Source organism: Notothenia rossii (genome assembly GCF_949606895.1).
Source record: "Notothenia rossii genome assembly, chromosome: 3".
Classification (NCBI taxonomy): Eukaryota; Metazoa; Chordata; class Actinopteri; order Perciformes; family Nototheniidae; genus Notothenia; species Notothenia rossii.
This window is the reverse complement of record NC_136901.1, coordinates 55856941-55867833: the sequence shown is the minus strand read 5'-3', so window position 1 is coordinate 55867833 and position 10893 is coordinate 55856941. Positions and strand designations below refer to the sequence as shown.

Here is a 10893-nt window from a genome sequence, read left to right as displayed (position 1 = left end):
GATCCCAGCTGACATTTTGTAGTGGCTATATGCAATTGTTGCAACCTGCCTTAAGGCTGGAACAAATAGGGAGGCCACACAGAGTTAAATGCCAAATATCTGTTTATTTAACAAGTTAACCAAAAACACCTCTGATGAATAGTATACGTAAGAATCAGACTGTCAGTAGTGTCAGCGGTGTGTGGAAGGGTGTTTTAGCATGTTGGAGGGTGCATCAAACCTAACACAGGCTGTAGGCTGAGATTGCTGCAGCATGCCAGGATCAGAATCAGAGACTGAACCTTGCAGCTGGGCAACCTTTATACCTTCCTGAGGCTCCGCCTCTAGATGGGCGGGCACACACAGGACGACAGTCCCAGTACCTGCCAGAGGACAGCAAGGCAGGGAGCACAGCCAGGCAGAAGGGGGGAGGGGTCGTCACACCCCCTCCCTTAAAATGGAGGACCCACTAGGATCTTCCAACCTGGGGCACAAAATCACAGACACAAAACACAATAAACAAAACCAAGTTAACCTTGAAATGTTCATACAACCTGCAAGCACATCTGTAGGATCTAGCTCGACCCCTCAGCAACTTTGGTACCTAAGAATCATTTTAAGAGAGGGCAAACAGAAAAAACAGACACCCCTGCAGGGAAAAAAAACACCAGTTAACCTAGGAGGTTATAGCCCTGGACATGGCATCAGCCACTGTATTATCCACACCTTTGACATGCCTGATGTCCAGAGGAAAAGGCTGGAGGAAGAGACACCAACGCATAAGGCGTTGATTTGGATTCTGGAGCGAGTGCAGAAAGGTTAGGGGATTATGATCTGTATAGACCACCAGGGGCCCAACTCCACTCCCAACATACACCTCAAAATGTTGTAACGCCCAGATGAGTGCCAGTACCTCCTTTTCAATGATCGAATAGTTTAATTGATGAGAGTTACATTTCTTAGAGAAGAAACTCACCGGGCATTCAGAGCCCCTCTCATCAACCTGCGTGAGTACAGCCCCAGCTCCAACCTTACTAGCATCCACATGAAGAATGAAGGGCTGGTCCATCTGGGGAGCTGCTAGGACAGGAGCAGAGCACAACACAGTTTTCGCAGCCTCAAAAGCCTGTTGACACCGAGGAGACCATTCAAACTTGACCTTAGGGCTGAGAAGAGAGGTGAGGGGCGCAACTACCGTAGAGAAATTCTGACAGAATCCACAATAGTACCCCACCATGCCCAGGAAACAAGAGAGTTATTTTCTGGTTGTTGGAACAGGGAACCGGTCAATTGCCAGCACCTTAGCCCTCACTGGCTTAACCTGTCCTTGGCCAACTACTTTACCCAGGTAGGTGACCGTTGCCTTAGCAAACTCACACTTTGCCAAGTTAGCGGTCAGACAAGCCCAGGCAAGATGTTCAAACAGCGCATGAATGTGTTGGAGATGTCTCTCTCAAGTGTCACTGTATACAACAGGGGTGCCCAACCTTTTTTGAACCGAGAGCTACTTTTAAAGTTGCCAGTCTGCTGAGATCTACCAGTCCAAATAGAGAGCTGTAGCCATTACTGACAGCCTACTACCAGGTAAATACACACTTCTATTTGTATAAAACTGACCTTTGTATGATTAATACTTAATAACATACTGCAGATCCTTTATCTTACCTCTTTCTAATCTACACACATACAAGTATTTAACTGAAGCTACACAACAGTGTTGTTGATACAGAGTTGAAGTTTATTCACACGTCACATACTACAGTGGGTAATGTTTTCAAGAAACATTGAATAGTGCTGCCACATATGACACAGGGGAAAAAGGAAAAAAAGACTCTGAACCCTTTCTTTGCCATTATTTAAAAATAGTGTTGCTACAAAAGTATAAATTAGGCTTACTAATAAGACAACTCAGATCTGAAGCTACACAGGAATCTGCTGCCAAAGTGCAATAAAAAAGACAAAATTAATAGAATCAAACCCTTTTTTTGTTGCATTTTAGTAGAGTATAAAAATAAATTCCTTTAAAATAGGATGCAAGCAACACTAGTTTCTTAACCTGAATTGATAATAGACTATAATCAATTTAAACAGAACAGATCTTAATGTTTGCATTATTATACCATTTTGTACAATAATTAAAATGAATAAGTTCAAACAAACTAAAATTTACAGCTGATTAATAACGGTATCCAACTTGAGTTTTTATTATATCAAAAACCTGTTGAAATGCTACTGTTATTGTTACTGTCCCTCAAAAGCGCGTCGGCAGCCTCCATGCTTCTTTCAAAACTTCGCCGTCTTTGAAAGACTTCATGTGTTTCGCAAGAACGTGACTGACACGATAAGATGCTATGGTAGCAGCCTTGCTCTTGTTGTTGGGCCTGGTGAAAATGGACTGCTGTGCATTTAACGCTGTGCGTTGAAACGTGGCCGGGGCATTTCGTAACCCAAATGGCATTACGTTGTATGAGTACAACCCACTGGACGTAATAAATGAGGCAATCTCCCTAGCTCTTGCAGTTAACGGGACCTGCCAGTAACCCTTTAGCAGGTCAAATTTACTGACAAACTTAGCAGAACCGACCTGGTCCACACAATCCTCCATGCGAGGGAGTGGAAACGAGTCAGGTTTGGTCACTAAGTTCACCTTGCGGAGATCAGTACATGGCCTAAATGCACCATCTGGTTTCGTAACCAGCAACCCTAACCCAGCAGACCAACTAGAAGCACACGGCTCAGCGATGTTATTCTCAAGCATATACCTAACTTCTGCCTCTAAATGCTCTCATTTGTTCGGACACATGCGGTAAAAATGCTGTTGTATCGGTTTAGCATTACCCACCTCAATATCGTGTTCTATAAGGTGGGTGCGAGAGGGAGTGTCTCCAAAAAGGCAGGGATAGTTTTTAACTAGATCGACCAACTCTGTGCGCCGCGGTTCGGTTAAATGACCCAGCATTCCACCCAGATTAGCCAGTGATTCCGAATTTTTAAGCTGTCCTCTCAACAGACCATCATCTGGGGAATGCTCCTCTTCAACCTTCACCCCTGCCCCCACATCCAGAGATGGTGATGGGTGACCTACTGTCACCACTGAACCACACCTGGCACAGGTTTACGGGCAAAATACGGTTTTAGCAAGTTTATATGGCAAAACTGCACCGACTTCTTCCGGTCAGGGGTCGCTATCAAATAGTTGAGGTCTGACAACTTCTTGGACACTGTATAAGGGCCAGAGAACTTGGCCTGAAACGGGGAGCCAACTACAGGCAGCGGTGCTAAAACCTGATCCCCAGGACTCAACTCACAACGTTCTGCATGTCGATCATAGAGGCTTTTCATTTTAGTTTGAGCAGACAGTAGCTGTTCTCTTGCCATTTGATTAGCCCCATACAAGCGGTGTTTGAAACCATGGACATAGTCTATCAAACTTGACGGGGCCTCCTTGGCTTGCCAATCCTCGTGTAGGGTGGCCAACGGGCCCCTTACATTGTGACCAAAGACCAGGTCATTAGGGCTAAAACCCAAACTCCCCTGCGAAACCTCCCTTGCCGCCAGCATCAACCAGGGTAACCCTTCTTCCCAGTCACGTTCCAACTCCGTACAATATGAACGGAGGAGAGACTTCAAGGATTGGTGGAACCTTTCAAGCGCTCCCTGGCTCTGAGGATGATAAGCACTTGACTGTGAATGTTTGATATTCAACTGCTGTAACACCTCGGCAAACAACTTTGAAGTGAAGTTAGTCCCCTGATCTGACTGGATTATCTTCGGGAGACCAAAAATAGTTATAAATGGTGTCAGCGATTTTACAACTGACCTAGTGGTGATATTCCTAAGGGGATAGGTAGCAGGATAATGTGTAGCCTGACACATGACTGTAAGCAAAAAGTTGTTCCCTACTTTGGAGCGTGGCAATGGTCCAACACAATCTACAATCAGATGCTCAAATGGATTACCAACAACTGGAATTGGATACAGAGGCGCAGGTTTAATGACCTGATTTGGTTTGCCAGTCAACTGACAAGTGTTGCAAGTTTTAATGAAAGCAGCAATGTCTTTCTTCAGAAGTGGCCAGAAAAAATAACGGCCAACCCGATCATATGTTTTCTTCACACCTAGATGACCTGCAATGCCGTCATGAGCAGTCTGAAGAACAGTAAGTCTTAACTTACTGGGTTGCACAACTTCCCCACCCACAAAACAATCCCCCTGGGGAACCCACTTTCTCACCAACAAACCGTCCTGGAGAAAATAACCACGGGCTGCACTTCTGAACTCCTCATCCGGTAGAACTTGGCTGTACAGAGCCTGAAGGGTGGGATCGTTCTTTTGTTCATTCCCAAAGTCGCTACAAGACAAAGGCAAAGGAAAGGTAGGCACAGGAAATACCGACTCTTTTCTCTTATCTTTTGTAAGGTCACAAACATTACGGCTGGCAGCATGTGTTACTGCTCCGGTGGCAGGCATCACAGAAAGGGTTTTGGGGAACTTAGCACCTTCTACCTGGGAGATTGGAGACGCAGGCCATACTCGATCACCAGCCAGGTCATTTCCCAAGATGATCTGTATGCCCCCCATAGGCAGAGAAGGACGCACTCCCATGACCACATCCCCTTGCAGCAGACTGGAGACGAATGTCAGTTTATGCTGTGGAGCAGAGAAGACGGTTAATCCCATCCCCCTGACATCAACACTGGCAACACGAGCAAACTCCATGTGTGACTGCTTCTCTTTTCTGAGTAACCTAAAGCGCTGTCGATATGCTTCAGGTACTAACTCAAATGCCCGAAGTACAGCAGCTTTAACCAACTGGTAATTGCTACTGTCTTCAGCAGTCATGGCAGCGAAAGCCTCCTGGGCCTTTCCAGTGAAGACACACTGAAGCAGAAGGGTGCGCCTAACATCAGACCAGTCTCGTGCCTCTGCTAGACGCTGAAATAACACAAACAAAATGTCTGGGTCCTTTTCGTTGAACCTCGGAACTATCCTCAAATTAACAGCAACATCAAATGCTTGATTTGCAGGAACCTGACCTACAGTCTCTGCAGCTCTCCTAGTCTCAGATGGAAGCTTACCTTCACTCATCAGCTCCAATATATAGTGCTCCAAGTCTAGTTTTTGTCTAACCTGTTGGGAGGCAGGCCCCAGAAAGACAGAAAAAACACTTTTTTCCACTAACTGTGCCTTTATTTCTACCAACAACTCCTCTTTATTCAACTTTTTGGGAAGATCAAGACCTTAATGGTCAGCCACTCTCAAAAGCTGATCTTTTTTATAAGTACCCAACAAATCCTCATTTGGGGACTCAACAAAATCTTCAACAGAAGCCATTTAACTGTTTACCGACCAAGGCAAGGTTTTTCCAGCAGTAACTGATAGTGAAAGACAGCTTTACATATTGAAACCCCACTCCTCTGGCTAACTACCTTACCAGATGCTTACTGACTCACTCAACCCTAGTCTTTGTGTAGAATTGTGGGAGGATTTTAAGCACAAAAGCCCAGTGACCCAGTTAATTCTCAGCAATTGAAAATCACCTAGGCAGTCATGGAGTGCACCAGAGCAAATGCTCTAGCCACTTACTACACAAAAATAACAAACAAAAACAAAAAAAGGTTCAATGGAGACAACTTATGTCTCTCATTGCTTATAACTAACAGGAATAAGTAGTGATGGCGAGATGAAGCTTTGAAGCTTTCCAGCCAATTGGTTCGCAAAAGGGTTCATCTCATGAAGCTTCATCATGGGCTTCATTTGAACACAACCGCCCCTGTTGGTCAAAGTGTGTAAAACAGGCAGATTGGACATCTCAACAGTGTGCTGTATCTCATACCGAGTTCCCAATGAGTAAAGCCTTAGAATAACTCTAAACAACGAACATTAAATCATATTTTCATTTTAACAATATTGTTTTTATTCCAGTTTATTGATTGTGATTGAAAAGCCTAAGGAGGCTGGTATACATTGCTAAGAGGGATTTGTATTCCTTAATAATATTCATAAACTTAACCATGTTGTAGCCTGAGAAAGGCGAAACCATATCAAAGAATACATTTATTAACTAAATTATCTCATTTAGCTGTAGCTTTTATAAACAACAAAAAAGACGTATTGTTCAGTCGTTGAATCAGGGACCCTGCGGTCGTGAGTCAACTGCTTTCTAGCTGAGACACAGCACACACACTGAATTTCCCTGAAAACACTCCACAATATTTATTCCTGTATTTATTCATGTTTTTATTCCTACATTTATTTATGCTTGTATCTATTTATACTTATGACATGTTCCGACCTCTATATAAGTGAGGGTCTGAGCTCTTTTAATTCCATTCCATGGTTCTTATTATACATCCATGGGTATTATGAACGTTGTGGTTCAACCATGGGTTCAAGCGATCGGAAACACTTTCTGAAGCAGTCACGTGGTATCGACAGGCAGCGAGGCCTCGTTGGTCATCGATGACGTCACTGGCCCAAAACGATACAAGCCTCGATACATGCTTCACAAAATGCTTCGGGCATTACTCAACACACGCTCCGAAGCCTCGGCGCAATACATAACATCACTAGGAATAAGGGTTCCAAACATTTGACAGCCTTTAACACAAAACCGCAATACCGGAAAACATAGCTTGCCTTGGACAGAAACACAACAGAGTATGATCAATCTGAGCTATTTTCCCCTACAAAACTCAGAGTCAACCAACAAGCTGTGTGAACACTCCCTGACTGAAATAGGTCACCATGTCCTTTATCCAGCACAGGAAATTATCCCAGACGAGCGCCCACTTGTTACAACCTGCCTAAAGGCTGGAACAAATAGGGAGGCCACACAGAGTTAAATGCCAAATATCTGTTTATTTAACAAGTTAAACAAAAACACCTCTGATGAATAGTATACGTAAGAATCAGACTGTCAGTAGTGTCAGCGGTGTGTGGAAGGGTGTTTTAGCATGTTGGAGGGTGCATCAAACCTAACACAGGCTGTAGGCTGAGGTTGCTGCAGCATGCCAGGATCAGGATCAGAATCAGAGACTGAACCTTGTAGCTGGCCAGCACAAACAGGACGACACTCCCACTACCTGCCAGAGGACAGCAAGGCAGGGAGCACAGCCAGGCAGAAGGGGGGAGGGGTCGTCACAGCTTAATAGCCTTAACATTGCAACTGTATTTTGGCACTGACCTAATTTCATGCCGTCTTAGATATCTACCTATGTATATGTAAGTATTATGTCATGTAGTTGATATTTACAATTGCTCTTCTTTCTGTATTCCTTGAGTTTCACACTGCTTCAAATCATCACCTTGTGGTCCTGAGTTTTACTGTGTGAGAGTGTTTATCTCGCTGGTTAACCGAGAAGGAGATTTTGGCGAGGCCAGTATAATGTGTGTCAATCTTCTTTTAGTTTGTGGTTAAAACGAGCATTTCACACAGAGAGGGATAAAACGTGAAAAAGAAAGTCAATGAAAAATGTGTTGTTTTTTAACATTAAAGGGGCTCTATTCTGCTCATTTGCATGTTAATATTTGTATTTTGGGCTTTTGTGTGTCTCCATGCTTTGACGTTCAAAAAGCTCTTACTGCCTGTGCTGCATCACGCCTCTTTTCACCCTGTCTGAAACCAGAGCCCAGTCTGCTCTGATTGGGAAGCGGACATGAAACTATTCAGCAAAACTATAAATAATAATCTAAGTTGAGTTTTTAGCATAATACTTCAGAATCTTAAAATCCCTAAATTCAACACTGGAATCAAGCAAATATTAATATGTTTGCATGACATTAGTTATTTATATTTTGATATCACTTAACTAGTCGTTTAATATATTTAAGTCAAGCTAAGGTACATGTGATGGTAGCTATTACCTGTGAGGCCTCCTCCAAACAGCATAATAACCAGACTGTATCATTAAAACTAAGTACCAGTTCTAGATCCTTGACTTTAGACAAACAATTCAAAAGACAACATGTATTTAAAGACCAATCTTTATTTGAATGTGCCTCTTAACCTGATATATTAGTTATACAGTAATAGTATTGACAATCTAAACAAACTGAGCAACTCAACAGTCAACTTTATGTTTTTTATTGACTAAAGCATTTATTATTTTCATTTTCCCCCTCTCATATTCAGTGTGGACGGATTGAGACAGCGTGGTGTCCAGAAAGCTGCAGAGACTTCAGGGAGAAACCTCCGTGTGATGGACGTCCTGTCTGTTGGTTTGGAGAGGACTGAGGGTCTTTCCTCTGTGAGGAGGACCAGGCCTGATGGAGGAGCCCATGCTGGGCAAAGCTGATAACAACTGCACAGGCCTAGTCTGTCACTTTATTTGACTAAATGTGTTTACGTATACATTTAATAGGTTTACACCTTCTGTCCATATGTGCTTTTTATTTAAAACATGTTTGATTAACTTTTGGTTCACATTTCAATAAATTGTATTTGTATTTGCACTCCTTTTGTCCATTATTCTTACTGAAAATGTTAGATTACACATTCACATCTGACTGAAGATTGGCCCCATTTATTTGTGACATTGCAAACTCTGCGGTACAAGGCACAAGTGATGTGAAACTCATAAAGCGAGGCAAATACAAATAATCAGCTGATGGAGTGTAGATGTGGAAATAGGTGCATTCCATCAGCTGACTGTTTTTACAATAAAAGTAGTTTCTTAGTGTACTGGTCTTAAAATCTCATAGCATCAGCTTTTAATTTTCCTCTTGGATGTTCTTCTTGACCCTCAGAGAAGGAGAACATGTTGTGTCTTTCAGGCATGTCCTTTCCGAACAAAAATTACAGGAAACATAAAACATATTATTGCAGAACAAGTGTGTTATTTATGAAAGCGGTGTGTTTGTGTGTTTAGGGGCTGTAGATATAATTATTTTGTAATTGTAATGTTTTTTTTTTTATTTCAACAGCGAGCTACAAAGACAATCAGATTATGAATGAACAGTATGAAGTTCATCAACATTGAAATGTATGTTATCAAAATGTAGTGCAACTGTAGAAGCTTGCTCTGTTGTCTCACTGAAAGAATAACTTTTACCACGTTTTTACAGACAATATTGAGAGATAAATGGTAGCAGTTCTCACTATGTGTTTAATATCTTTGCCTTCAATACATTAAATTAGAAAGCTGACAAAATCATATTGCTTGTTAACATCTAAATGTAACTTTTTGCATGTAAAAAACCCTCAACTTAACTGATCTAGTACTGTTTAATGGAATGTATATCAGTGTATTAAAGTCAATACTTAATTCATTTAAACCAATATCTTTCTTGATTCTTTGTATCGTATTAAAATAGAGTCTTTATACCTGTGCTGAAATTCACTGCTGTGAGGAGTCCAGTTCTGTCTCTCACTCTCTGGTCCAGCCTGTCTGCATCACCTGGACACCTTAAACAAACAGATATTATGTAAAGTACCATGTGTACAAACATTATAACTGATTCTCTTCTGTTGAACATGTTGTATTGTGTATTGTCCGAGTAAGGGTCCTTTTTATTTTACTGTAGCTTTGGAAGTTGTGTTACCAATGCTTACTGTTTATTTGATACCCATTTGGTAATGCAATTAATACAAATAAAAAATGTGACGTTAACGTGTAAGCTCAATAATGAACTCCAGATTAACCAACCATATTGTAATATCTAAGTAATCATCTTGAAATATGGCATTACAAATTGTAATATACACATCTTATTGTGAGGTTGATTTCACATACACTACTTCGACATTAGCTTGTCTACATACTTAAGCACAGCCAATTTAAATTAACCTTAGCGATGCATACAGTTCCTACCTACATAATAAAATATCTCTCTAAGTTACAAGGATGACCTTATTTTATCAACCTCAAACAGAAGCCGTTTGTTCTACAGTATTATCCCACTTAACACTTAACACTTGTCTATTTCGTTTTAACCTTTATATATAGTCTATGATTTTAACTTGGAGGCTACTATTAGCATCGTTAGTACCGATGTAGCTACCACTCGCTTACACGCTAACCCAAGCCATCATTACGAAGCTGATTAAAATCATTAACACATAAATAAAGTACTCAAATTTCACTTACCGCAAAACCGCATTAATGCACCGTCTGTTTTAACCGCAGAGCGAGTCACAATAGTCCGATATATAAGCATGAAGAACAAACAACCATGGCCGGATCAAGTTGTGTTCCCTCGATGAACTGAGCAGGCAGAGTCCCTGTAGCTAGCTTCACGGAGCAGCTAGCAGAGAGACAAGAAGCTAGCAGCAGCAGTCATTGAACGGAGCTGTCACTCAATGTGACCACGCCCCTAATATATGCATAACTTTATGGCTTAATATTAATTAAACAGATGAGTTGAGAAAATATTCACCAACCCAATCCATATTCATGAAGGGGGGATCTAACTATACAGAGAATATTTTTTTTTTTAACCACGATGTAAACAGGTTTATTTCTGCTTTAAAGTTGGGCATTTTAACATGGGGGTCTATTGAAATTGCTCCCTTCTGCAGACTGCTCCTACTGGCCACTAGATGAACTGCAGTGTGTTGCACTTCCGTATTGGCGTCCCGGCTCTTCCCCAGGGTTTGTCGCTTGGTTGTAACGGAATACATGTAACGGTGTTACGTAATCAGAATACAAAAATCAAGTAGGCTAACTGTATTCAGCTGGCGTTACATTTGAAGAACGAGTAATCTGAAGTTACTTTCGTAAACCTGAAGTGAATACATTTTGGAATACTTATTGGAATTATTGGTGGAAAAGTTTCCTCACAAAATGTAATATTCATTACCGGCAGAACTGTGCGCACACTGCACAGCGCTGCAGCATGTCTGTGAGCGAGAGAGAAGGCTTTTTTGAGACGAGCTGCGGCTCACCTCGAAAGTAGGCGAGAATAGCCGATTAC

At 41.8% G+C, this 10893-nt stretch overlaps 2 long non-coding RNA genes across 2 annotated transcripts; both read right to left on the bottom strand.

Annotated features, from left to right (window-relative positions):
* Positions 1-296: 296 nt before the first annotated feature.
* On the bottom strand, positions 297-4614 carry LOC307034227. The gene is made up of 3 exons (XR_013806836.1): positions 4486-4614; positions 4213-4330; positions 297-463 (listed from the first exon to the last, which is right to left on the bottom strand). It is a non-coding gene; the product is annotated as an uncharacterized lncRNA (long non-coding RNA).
* A 3246-nt stretch (positions 4615-7860) lies between these two features.
* Positions 7861-10178, bottom strand: LOC307034107. Its single transcript, XR_013806769.1, has 3 exons — positions 10068-10178; positions 9306-9385; positions 7861-8761 (listed from the first exon to the last, which is right to left on the bottom strand). It is a non-coding gene; the product is annotated as an uncharacterized lncRNA (long non-coding RNA).
* Positions 10179-10893: the final 715 nt, after the last annotated feature.